This window comes from Phalacrocorax aristotelis, chromosome 16 (assembly GCF_949628215.1).
Source record: "Phalacrocorax aristotelis chromosome 16, bGulAri2.1, whole genome shotgun sequence".
In the NCBI taxonomy this organism is placed as follows: domain Eukaryota; kingdom Metazoa; phylum Chordata; class Aves; order Suliformes; family Phalacrocoracidae; genus Phalacrocorax; species Phalacrocorax aristotelis.
The window spans coordinates 3,572,255-3,583,965 of NC_134291.1; positions in this window are offsets into that span (position 1 = coordinate 3,572,255).

The window sequence follows — 11,711 nt, forward strand, 5'->3', positions numbered from 1 at the left end:
AATGTATAGTACAGATACCTGAGTGTAAATAGAAAACATGGTGCTACTTTTTCCAAGGTAACTAATGAATAAACAAAATATTCCTAAATTTAATGCCAGTGCCTACCTTTAACTCTGCCTTTCTTCAGGCATTCGTTACTAATGTTAGATGTCCTAGCACGAAACTCTCAAAGGGTAATTTGGGTTAAATTTTCTTCATTCTGCTATTTAGTATTATTACAGAGGATCTGTCACCTATAAGAAAAATACCCTTTCCCATGCACTTTTCCTTCCAAGGGCCCGCCGGACACCCACAGGGCTGGATGCACAAAGTGCTGTAACAGAGCTGCAGAGGGAGGAACGCACAGGTCTAAGGGCTTGTCCAGCATGGGAAGAGACGGTTTAATATTCTGTGCAGAAGCTGTTATTTCCAGTTCAGAAAATCATTTTCAGGTTATCTCATGTCATCTTGGAAAAGGTTTAAGCTAAAAGTTTAAGTGAAAGGTTTAAGCTAAAGCACACAACACATGTCCCCAGGCCACCGTGCTGTTTTGTTGGCTCACTTGCATAGGTGTAAATCTACTGGTATGATGCATAAACCTCAGCTGGAAAGACAATCAAGGCCCCAGTTAACTGAGGAAACGCAGCCCTTCAAGTGGAAGAGAAGGCAGTCAAGGTTAACTCACCAGGGCTTGCTTGAGCAGGTATAAATCCTCAGGAGTCATTGAATCACAGAACCATTAAGGGTGGAAAAGACCTCTAGGATCATCGAGTCCAACCACCAACCCAACACCCCCAGGCCTCCTAAACCATGCCCTGAAGTGCCACGTCTACACGTTGTTTGAACACCCCCAGGGATGGTGACTCCCCCACCTCTCTGGGCAGCCTGTTCCTATTAGCGTGGACAACAATTTCTGGAGGATCCCTCTCTGGACAAGAAAACTATCTTGGGATGGCTGGTCTCCTGACCCAGGTACCCCAGTTCCCTAAATTAGGTAGGATTATGGTTTAGTCCGTGTTCACACCAGCAAACCTGTTCACACTTGTCTCCCCATTCAGCCAGGGGAGGAACGAAGGTGCAAGAAAAGCACTGGGGAGATGGGCGTTTGTGAGAATTTGTTACTCATTTTCCAGCCATCAGTGGAAGGAGGTCTTGCTTTGGGGTGGGCCCATATGTATAAAATAATAATGGGACGCTATGTAGATGCATATGTCATAGGGCTGCCCCAGGGATCTTTGCACGCCGTGGCCTTTGGCAGGGTGCTGTGCCCTGTGCACGGCTAGCCCACGCGCTCGGGCAGTGGTGCCGTCGGAAGGGAGCAGACAAGCACCCTGCGCTGTTGCACAGGTGAAAAAGTTACGTGCTGGACTTGTGTGCATTGGGGTAAATCTACCAAATTTACAGAGGCTGTCTCAGGTTTGTATGAATGGAGTAGGGTTTGCAGTCCCCTTCTGCGTATTTAATGGGAAATCTCCCTGTGGAAGGTAAGAGATGAGGGATGGGAGAAAACCCCATGGGTTTAGATCTCCGAGGAAAAGCCTGTGAACTCTGCCTACATTGTGAACCCTGTGAACTCCAAAATCAGTTCAGAGTTTCATGAACCCTCGAACTCCAGCGGGCTTTGCCGTGCCCGGTGGAAAGCCCTCAGTTTCTTGTCATCCCCTTTTTGTTACTTTTGCTCTCTTTTATTAGCAGGGAAGCACAGCTGTACAATCTCTCCCATCTCGGCGTAATTGCATTAGACACTTGGAGGCCATCGGATTGCCATTCAAGCTGGTATATAATGAATTTACTTGACATGCAGAGGTCCTTATGTCACAAAAGGTTTTCTCATTATATCTGAGCTTTTACTTGTTTATGAAGAGTCTCCAAACCCTCACCCTCTCCCCACTCACACAGTGGGAGAAGTGCTGCAGGAAGCTGCCTTTTAGTGCAATATTAATCAGAAAAGGCCCAGCTGGCTGTAACTTTTAGCAGGTTTTATTTGCATCTTGCAGAGGAAGATGTGGTTGTAAATGCCTGTTATGAAGAGTCAGCGTTGGGGGACAGCACAGACAGGGGTGATTTATACCTGGCAGTGTAACGTTCTCTCTAAGGTGTGTTGGGACACCTGGGGATTTTATCTCTCCTTGCCAGTAAGATTAAACAGTATTTGCACCCAACGGGTGCACCCTTGTCCTCACTGAAGGCAGCCGTTTGTCCCATGAACTGGTCTTGACAAATCCTGTGACAGGGTTAGGCACGTGAGGCGGAGCATTCCTGCTCGGTCCTGTCTGAACCCTGGACTTGACCGGTTCAGCACACGGCACAGGCTGCAAACGGCTCCTCAGTGTCCAATAAATACTGTCTCAAACTTTCATCCTTCGGCAAGGTGGGAACGGGGATTTGATATCATGGCAAAAGAGAAAGTTGTGCAAAACCCCACAGGGAAGCCACAGAAAGGGCGCAATTACGCAATTCCCCATTCGCTTTAGTCCCGTTACCTCTGGGCACACGCAGGACTGAACCCTCCGGAGTCTGCACCAGTGAGCTGCAGCACTAGGGAGCAGCTGGGACCTCCACAAGAGCCTGCCCACTCCCAAAAATCCTTTGGCATGTGGGGCTGCCATTGGAAGGGTTGAACTGCAGACTCTGCCAAGCTTAATGAATTTCCCCTTAAAACTGATCGCCCAAATCCCGCGCTCTGCAGAAAGGCTCAGAAAGGGTTTGGCAAACTGGCTTTTAGCAGCCCCCTTCGGCATAAGTTCTGTGTGCCCAGCCTTGGTGGGGAAAGCCCCGGTGCCTCCTGATTAGCCTGTATCTGAGCCTGAGCCGGGGTCGCCGCAGCACCTCGCTAATAATTCCTGCCTATTGTCCGCGGGCTTTCTGGGAGCGATGTGATATTGTTGCTTCTCCGCGATGCTGGGGGCTCCGGCCGGCTCCTCTCTCCAGCAAGGGCTGGGGTGGGAGCAATGTCTCACATGAATGAGATAAGAGAAGACAAAGCAAATGGGGAAGAAAGGAAGCTTGTAGCTTTTCAAGTTCAATGAGGCTTACCAGGCTTTCAGGGGCCTCTTCAAATCAGAGGCCGAGTTAAAAGAACATGCAGAATTCAAAGCCTGTCCTTTTCCAGGCCCTCTGCCGGCTTTGAAAATCCTCCCAATTCATGTTTACTCTTGTTTCTCTGCCCCCTCCACCGTCCTACCTTCCCCATGCAGACACGTACCCAACCCTTCTCCCCGTGCGCAATAGCTCGCCCCAAAATCTGTTCAGAGCGGCCCCAAGTCCGGCGATGCCATTCCCGAGAGCAGGTGGGGTGGCTGTTTCCATGCCCCCAGATCCTGAATGCGGGATGTATGCAAATGGCAGCGAATGGTGGACAACATCAGAAAAGCATACAATGGACCCCCTTAATCCCTCGTTGCCCAGAGCTGTCTCTCACCCCAGAGAAACACAGCATCAGAATGGGGTATAAACAGTTCCTTTCGCATAGCAAACATTAAAGTGTTTCTTTTGCTGGCAGACGCATACTTTGGAAAGTTGCTGTGATGGGGAGCACAAAGGCTGGGTGCTTTCATCCCGGAATTACAGTATGAGCCGCCACTTTCTGGGAGGAACCAAGAGCTGCAAGCGGGAGACCTGGAAGGACGGGAAGGGGTGCAACCTCCATTTATGCCGCTTTGGAAAACGGTACCGTGACTTTACCTGCAAAGGGAGGTCAGTGCACCTGAGACACCTTCATAACTAAGGGTCCTGTAGTAAGTGGTGTTAAGTGCTGTAAAACTGGCTTAGGTGGGATCAGTGTCTGGCCATTCAAAGGAGAGGGTGCAACAGGCAGCGTGGCTGTGGTGACTTGGAGGGTTGGTCGCATGTCCCAGCTCGCCCCAAACTCCTGGGCAAACACAAGGATTTATTGTTAATGATAACAGTCCTTTGCAAGTCTCTAATGACAGAGCCTCAAAGCCAGGTCGGTGGGTGCAAACAACCTTTGCCTACCCGTTGCTCCACCGCCTCTGCTGGTGGAGTGTCTTCTCCTGCCCAACCCATATTCCCAGGCAGGGTGCAAACAGCTCATGTCCACCCCACCACTCTGTCGTGTTGGGAACTCTGACCAGGGGTTTCTGATGAAAGGCAGTTGAAGACCTGTAAGAATGGAGATGAGAACATTGTCCGGGTGCATGACTTTTTAGGCTATTGCAACCTGACCTGGAGGTTGAACCCTGATCTGTTTTGCTGCCCCCCCTCCCCGAGCCCCTGACACTGGGATTGGGAAGGCGATCAAGGTGTTAACTGTCAGCTGCTTATACCTCTCAAGCTGCATACCACTCATGCAGCCCTGGGCATAGCTCTATAATTACTGCCTCCTCTCCTCAACCAACCTTATAAAAAGGTGAAGGAAATAACGTCTAAACCCACACCTGATAGTCTGCCCACTGTCACCCAGCTAGGTGTGAGACGTGCTGTGAAATACTCCTGCAGGTTTTCCATCCTCTGCTCTGTACAGGTGGCAGCGGGGCTGCCCTGTACTGACACAAACCTCGGTGCTGAAAGGAGCAAAGGGCATCGAGCTCCAGGACCGACACCCAGCTGATTAGCAGGGACTTGAGGATATATAATTTTTGCTGCATACCTGGCAGGGACTTGAAATAGAAAAGAGCTGCCACATCTTTTAAGAGTTGCCACTTCTTGTTTTGGTTTTTTTACAAACAGGGCTATAAAAATGTCTGTCGAGCACTGCGCTTCCAAAGCCCTTGCTGAACAACAGGGAAAATTGGCACGCCAACTAATGGCACTTTTTAGGACGTTGTCGACAAGAGTCAGCAACTGCAGAGTTTCTCTCCCTTCCCAGCCATGCAAATGAGCTGAAGGGGTTGACGGAGGCACAGGGCTGGGGTAAGAGCGATGTGACAATCACAGTGAGCCACCAAAGCGGAGGGAGCAAAGCAGCCCCGTGCCTGAATGCAGCAGAGCTCTGTCTCATTTGCTGCCGTGTTACGCAGCCCCATTGAGCGCAGGGAGGTTTCTGCAGCTCAGTGACACAGAGGTGGATTGTGCCTCGTGGGCTCAGTTGTCAGTGATCAGCAGGGAGATGACAGATCAGGACCAGCTCCTCAGCTGACGTGAGTTGCAAAAGTGTCACTGACCTTGTGTGGCCCTTTGTCACTATTGTCTCAGCTGCTCTGAAAAGAAACCCTTGGTCTTGTTCTTCTCCTCTGGGCTGGGAAAGTGATTATTATTATTATGTCCTGGCCTTTAGTTGATGAAAATATGTGCAGCTTTTGTCACAGATTTCTCTATCCTGAGTGCATTTTGCCCCGCCCCCTCCCCAATTTGCTAGTCACATTTTGTGTGAATCTGGTGTTCATTAAACCTGCAGAGTTGAATGGGAAGAGCGCAGGCAGGGAACCAGGTACACCTCAGCCCTGCCTGGCAGACCTCAGCCTCAGGACCCACAGTGATCTACCAATGCACCCCACATCTGACCCACAGCGCTGCTCTGGCCCCCCAGACTTGTTCCAGTGCCACGTGTTGGGAAGGGATGAAGCAGCTCACCAAACCCCTTTCCATAAGATGCTGAATCCCTGCCTCAAGACAGGATAGGATAGGATAGGATTAGGATAGGGTTAGGATAGGATAAGATTAGGATGCGATAGGATTAGGATAGGGTAGGGTAGGATAGGATGGGATGGGATAGGATAGGATAGGATTAGGATAGGGTAGGATAGGATGGGATGGGGTGGGATGGGATAGGATAGGGTAGGGTGGGATGGGATAGGATAGGATAGGATAGGGAAGGGTGCATGCATTTATATCTACATAGATATACTGAGTATTTATGGGAGATCATATTGCCTGGTTTGCTCTGCTGTTTCTCTTTTGCCTTGCACCACCCGTTAGCCTTTGCCCTGCTACGAAGTGACTGTGAAAGATGGTTTAAAATCTTGCCCTCCTGATTTTGCAGTGCGTTACTTCTGCCCTGCATTGCCTTTGCAGTGGTGTCGCTCACTGCCCAGGCCAGCGGCAAGCTGGTCCTGAGGGGCTTAGACCCATGAGTGCTAAGATGTTGCTGGAATTAGCTGCATGCACTACGGTGTGTCAGCAGGGCAGGAGTTACCTGCCCATGCAGGTGCTACAAAATGCAGTAACCCATACCAGGAGCATTCCCAGGCCAGCCCCCAGCTGCGTGACTTTTTAGAGTCACTCTGGAGTTAATAGTAATGCAAAGGAACCCGGATAAAAAGTCCTCCCTGGTGCAGACAGCATTGCTAAGCTGATAGAGGTTAGAGGCGTTGCTCTGAGGTGGCTGTGCTGCTGCATTTATGTCTTCATCTGTGTATGTTCAACAGCCCTGGAAAATGGTTAGCGAGGCTCCTGTTCTTCCCCCTGGGCCACGGAGCAGAGATGTGATGTTCCGGCGAACTGGAAAGGTTTAGTTTCTATTCCTGTATAGGGTCATTTTTTGAAAATCATGGTTTCAACATAGGTGATACCATGAAGGAGGCAGTAGAACTGGGTTTACACACATTAAGAAATAAGGGCTATACTACCATGGATATGATGCGTTCAGACGGAACAGTGCAAATTGGGCTGTGGATGGATTGCTGTTTAATTACCTGTTTGAGCTGCAGTTCAGCCGGTGCTGCCAGCTTAACACTTGCTGAATGAAATGTTAGTGCAAACTTCAAGGGCCACAACCCCCCCCCTGGAAAGGCAATTTTCCTGAGGGACCAGTATTCAAATTCTCCAGATCATGTTCACGTTGAATGGAACTAGGGGGAGCCTGCAGGCAGATCGTCAGTCAGACAAGGAGGGCCCCTCATTAAAGAGATGAAGTCTATGTTGTGGACTTTAATGGCTGGACAATGCCAATGGAGGAAGAGCAGAAATGCAGGAAGCATCAGGATCCTGCTCTACAGGAGGGTGGGCACATGGCTGAAGCCACCCCAGTACCGCCAGCAGATAACGGCCATTCGATATCCTCCAGTTCTTTTGGGCTGTAAAGCTGATGGGCTGAATCAAACCATAGTAACAGCGTTGATTTTAACAGAGTTAAATTAAGAGATGCATTTGGCTCTGCAGTTGCTCGTTTTACTCTTCATCTAATAAAGCGCGATGAAGTCCCCTGCCTGGTGTCACTCCAGTGGCAGCCAGCAGTGGGGACAGCGTGTAGGAGGGATATGTAGGGTTAGAGATGTACGGCCTTAGACGTAGAGGAACAGGTGACAGGAAAGAAGCTCAACAAAACCAGTCTGTCGATAGCAGCATGTTTAAAACAAATCTTTTCAGCAATGGAATTTGGCAACGTTCAAAACAGTAGCTCAGGACAGCGAGGCAGGCAGATGCAGCTAGCACGTAATGAAAAACCATGTAAAGGAGCTGTGGTTGGATGAGTCTCGGGAAGCCGGCGTTGCCCAAATCCAAACCATGGACTCTGCTTCGTGTCTCTGGTCCATTGCGGTGTCCCTGAGCAGCCACAGAGGCTCTGCCTGCTCAACCCCCTGGATCCCACCAGTCAGTTTCAGCCACCTGTAAGCGAGGAGCAGTGGTCTCAGAGATGATGGTACACAATACTGGGACAGGAGCCTGAGCAGGGCTCGGGGAGTCAGGCAGATCCCCGGGGAGGCTCCAGGGTGAGCCCAGGCCTTAACAGACACACGGGAAGACCCAGATGAGCAAACAGCATGCTATGGTACTTTAAGTGAGGAGCAATTGCCATGCTCGAAGTTACTTATTGCTAGGACTGAAGCCAGTGTTTGAAATAAATCTTGGTGGTTTTAGCAGTTTTGCTAATGCTTGTGGAAGAAAGAGACTTTAGTGCAGTTACTCCTGATTTATGCAAAGTGGGAGAAGGATTAGATGAAAATCTGAAAAGCAAGCGGCAGTGTCCTTCAGAAAGCTCTTAAATGGGGTCAGGGAAAGCAATTTAGGGGGAAGCAAAGGGCTAAATATGAAACCTGTGGAGAAAAACCTCCTATGAGACTTCTAGTGTGAGGCGTTTAGGATCAGCTGTACCACCACCTATCAGCTGGCAGGCTGGAAAAGGGTTGAGCCGTTTAACTGCTTCATGTGACAGCCTTATTCCTGAACAACTAGTGTACAGATTAAAAAAAAAGTAAAGTCAAGTCATGTGTCATTTTAAAAATGATTCTCAGATCCTGGCAGTGAGTTGGCGTCCATAGTAAGAGAGGTCTCGTGAGTGAGGTTGTCCTAAAGCCTGGCCCACCTCCACACTGGGGTGGCATCGTGGTGTTGGCTGTGGTGTGTTTGCCAAAGTGGATCCACTATAAAGAGTTTTCACATTTTACCTTCACCAGGGCTGGAATTAGGCAGGCAATGGGGTGCAGCACCTTCTCTTTGCTGTGGCTTTGTTTGAAGGTTGTGGACGACAGCTCGGCCATGTGAATCCAGCTGTCTCATAGCAGATGTCTTCCATCTGTAGCCCATGTATGCTCATCCTGAGGTTAAAGACAAGAGCAACTTCTCTGAGAGCAAGGAGGGAAACATGCCCTTTTCCTCCCTAAATTCTTCAGCATTGCTCTGGTGGTTGTAGTTATCATTAGCTGCAGTCAAGACATCTTCAGGAGACTTTGCTGTAACAGAGACCACCTTCTTTTCTTTCCTTGGGGGCTATTAAAAAGCCACAGAGAGATTTCAGGTGAACCTGAGAACGGGCATTTTCCTCAAAAGAGGGCCAGAAGGTGAAACAATGCCAGGGCATCATCACTGGGATGGGTGAGCTCAGCACGTCTTCAAAGCTGCAAAGGTAAAACCACCAGCAAAGATAAAACCAATCTGTAAATACAGCTTTTAGTTTAAGCAAAATTTCTAATTTCTTTTCTCACAATTCGGAGGCAGATTTTGCTCCACTGCCACAGTGAAAAGCTGACCGTAACCTTAGTGAAGTTCAGAGAAGCGGTTGTTAAGCGTGAATGACTTTTGGAAGATGATTTGAACTTGTTTGGATATTTTGTGTCATGGAATTTGGATGAAAACTGTTTGTTTTCGAGCAGTCAGGGTTCCTGGTTTCTGTCAGAGTCTGGGAACAGCATTGGCCAGGGGATTTCTCTCCTTCTACATCCTTCTGCCCTCCCTCCACATGTCGGCTGGTTGCAGCAAAGGCAGATATTCATTGCAGGCAATACTTAGCACGTTACTCCAGTTCGCTGCCAACTGTTGACGGGCCAGCAGCTGCTGTACAGCGAGTCTTGGCCTGGCACCTGCTAGAAAATGTTCCTGCTTTACCAGTACCCACAACTTCCACGGGCTTTTTCAGCAGCCTTATCAGAAAGGCCAGTAAATAAAAAACTTGTCTGAACTGGATTCTTGCTTTATCCCAAGAAAGAGCTCTATGGATCCAGGTTGAAGCCAAGAGATGCCCCAGGAAAAGCTTGCTTTCAGCTGCCCACAGCGCTCCGGTTCTGTGAATAATGGGGATCGTTTCCTTTCCAGGACTGTTGGTCTTTGCACTTAATATGCCATTTTTTACAAGGGCTATAATGATGAGGAGAGCCAGAGATGCAGAGGAACAGGCAGTTCATTCCTTGCAAGTGCCAGATGATATACAGCATACTATTAGCAGGGCGATACACTTCTTTCAGAAACCGAGCAAGGTTTCTTATGTAACCCATGGGTTTGATCTCCACCAGGCTAGCTCTTTTTTTCATGTTTGTCAGTTCCCGTGAAGCAGAAGTATTTCTGCTTCCTTGTCTGTAATAAATTCAGATAGGGCTTTTGCTGGCTGTAAGGCTAAAACTGAAAGGTGCTCCTCCCGTGACATTGAAAGCAGCTGAAAAGAGGGACATGAGCAGATTGCCAGGCAATCAAACAGCCCCAAGGTAACCTGTGCTGGGGGATTTGCTTTGGCCTCTTGCTGGTGCCCATCTTCTTTTTCCTCTCACAGCATCAGTACTTTCTGCCAGATGGCTATTATTTTTTACAGGACTACAGACAATTATACCTATCAAGGGCATGCCAGAGTAGTTAGCATTTATGGTGTTAAGGAGATTACCTTCTAAATGTTAATAGCAGACACAGCCATGGTAACTTTCCTACTCAAGATCCTTATTAGATCACTGCTTTGCAGTCCTGAATGGATGCTACAAGGTTTGCAGATGTACAACGCGATCACTTTTTGGTACAGAAAACACGCCTGTACACACCACGCACAAAAATGATGCTCGCACACTTTGTCACCACACGTAAGCACAACAGGGTCTTCCACCATTCACGCACGGCAAAGCTGTGCAAGGGTCAAGCCCAGAGACATCTGCTTTCACATGATTCTCTGAACGGGGTCACATCTGCAGGTATCAAGGAGTTGCTGTGTGTTTCCTGGGAATTTAGGTTGTGGGGGACATTTCTGTTGCCATTAGAGCCAAAATCAATCTGGGGACCCACTAAATTTCCAGTCTCTGCAGCTGCTTGACTGTGTTTCCAGAGGCCAGAGGGTTTAGTTGGCTGTCAGAAGCTTGGGAAGGGCAGCACCATGCGGAGGGTTGGACATGGGGTGGTGTGAGACATCTTATGCCCCAGAGCTGCTGGTGAGTCTCTGAGTCCTCTCAGGAAAGGATCTTCTCAGCTTAGATTGCACACACATCAAAGCAGGAACCAACTGTTCATGTTTTTTTGATGGCACCTGGTGCAACAGGGCTCAACCAACGCTTCCAGCTGCAGCTGGACCGAGAAAAATACAACATATCTGCTGCTTGAAATGGCTTAGAGACATTAATTTATGCTAAAACCACCAATTCACTGGAAACTGCTCCTAACTTTGCAAACCAGAATGATTTTTCAGCCATAAAGCTGGTATTTGCTCAAGAACCCTACACACCTGGTACCTCTTGGGCCCAGATCTGAATGCTGCCAAGTTGTAAAGCCAGATTCTCATCCTGAGTGTAAGGAGGATGGTCCCTCATCTTGGCTGTACGGTGGATGGTCCCACCTCCCAGCAGCAGCACTTTGCTCAGAGCACTCTGTACAGACTGTGCGTTGCATTGCAAACTATGGGGTGACCATTGGTTGTCTTGCTGGGTTTTGGATCATGAAGAAAGCAAGGGCTGAGGCTGAATAATTAATTCTCCCGGCCTTTTGCTGGGAGTGCAGATTTAAAAGACACCCATGTTCGGCCCCAAGGGGACAGCCTTTTCCCATGGTCCCAGGAAAGCAGAATTAAAATTCTCATAACAAAAATCCCTTGGCTTTTCCTGCTGGTCTGCAGCCAGGCTGATCAGAGGGTGTCAGAGGGTATTTCAGCTCACTGTGCTTCAGGCTGTTTCTTCTGTCTAAAGGCTTGTTGTGCAGACACGGGGCAGAATTTGCGACTGTTGACTCCAGGGAACAGCAGTGGTTAACACCAGAGGCAGGTCTGGCCCTTCCTGTTTATTCTTTCCAAGGGCATCTGTCCTCCCACAGCTAAAGAGGAAGGTAAAGCAGAAATGAAGAGGAGGGTGACCCAGACACTGTCCTTGAGGGGTAGAAAGGAAAACTGAGTGAAAAAATGAGTAGGTAAAATTTTCTGTTCCTTCAGGTCTCCTATTTCTGTCCTTGATGTATGGAACAAAGGCAGAGGTGAGGGGGGTTAGCAAACCTTGGGAGGGGGCCCCAAAACCAAATTTCTTTGACATTAATTTGGTTAAAGAATAAGATTCATTGCAGATTCTTACACGTGACTGCCTCCCTAAGCACAGAGAAAACCCACGTCAAGGTCGGTGGCTGAGCGATGCCCTTGGCAGAGCATGTACCACTCCCACTG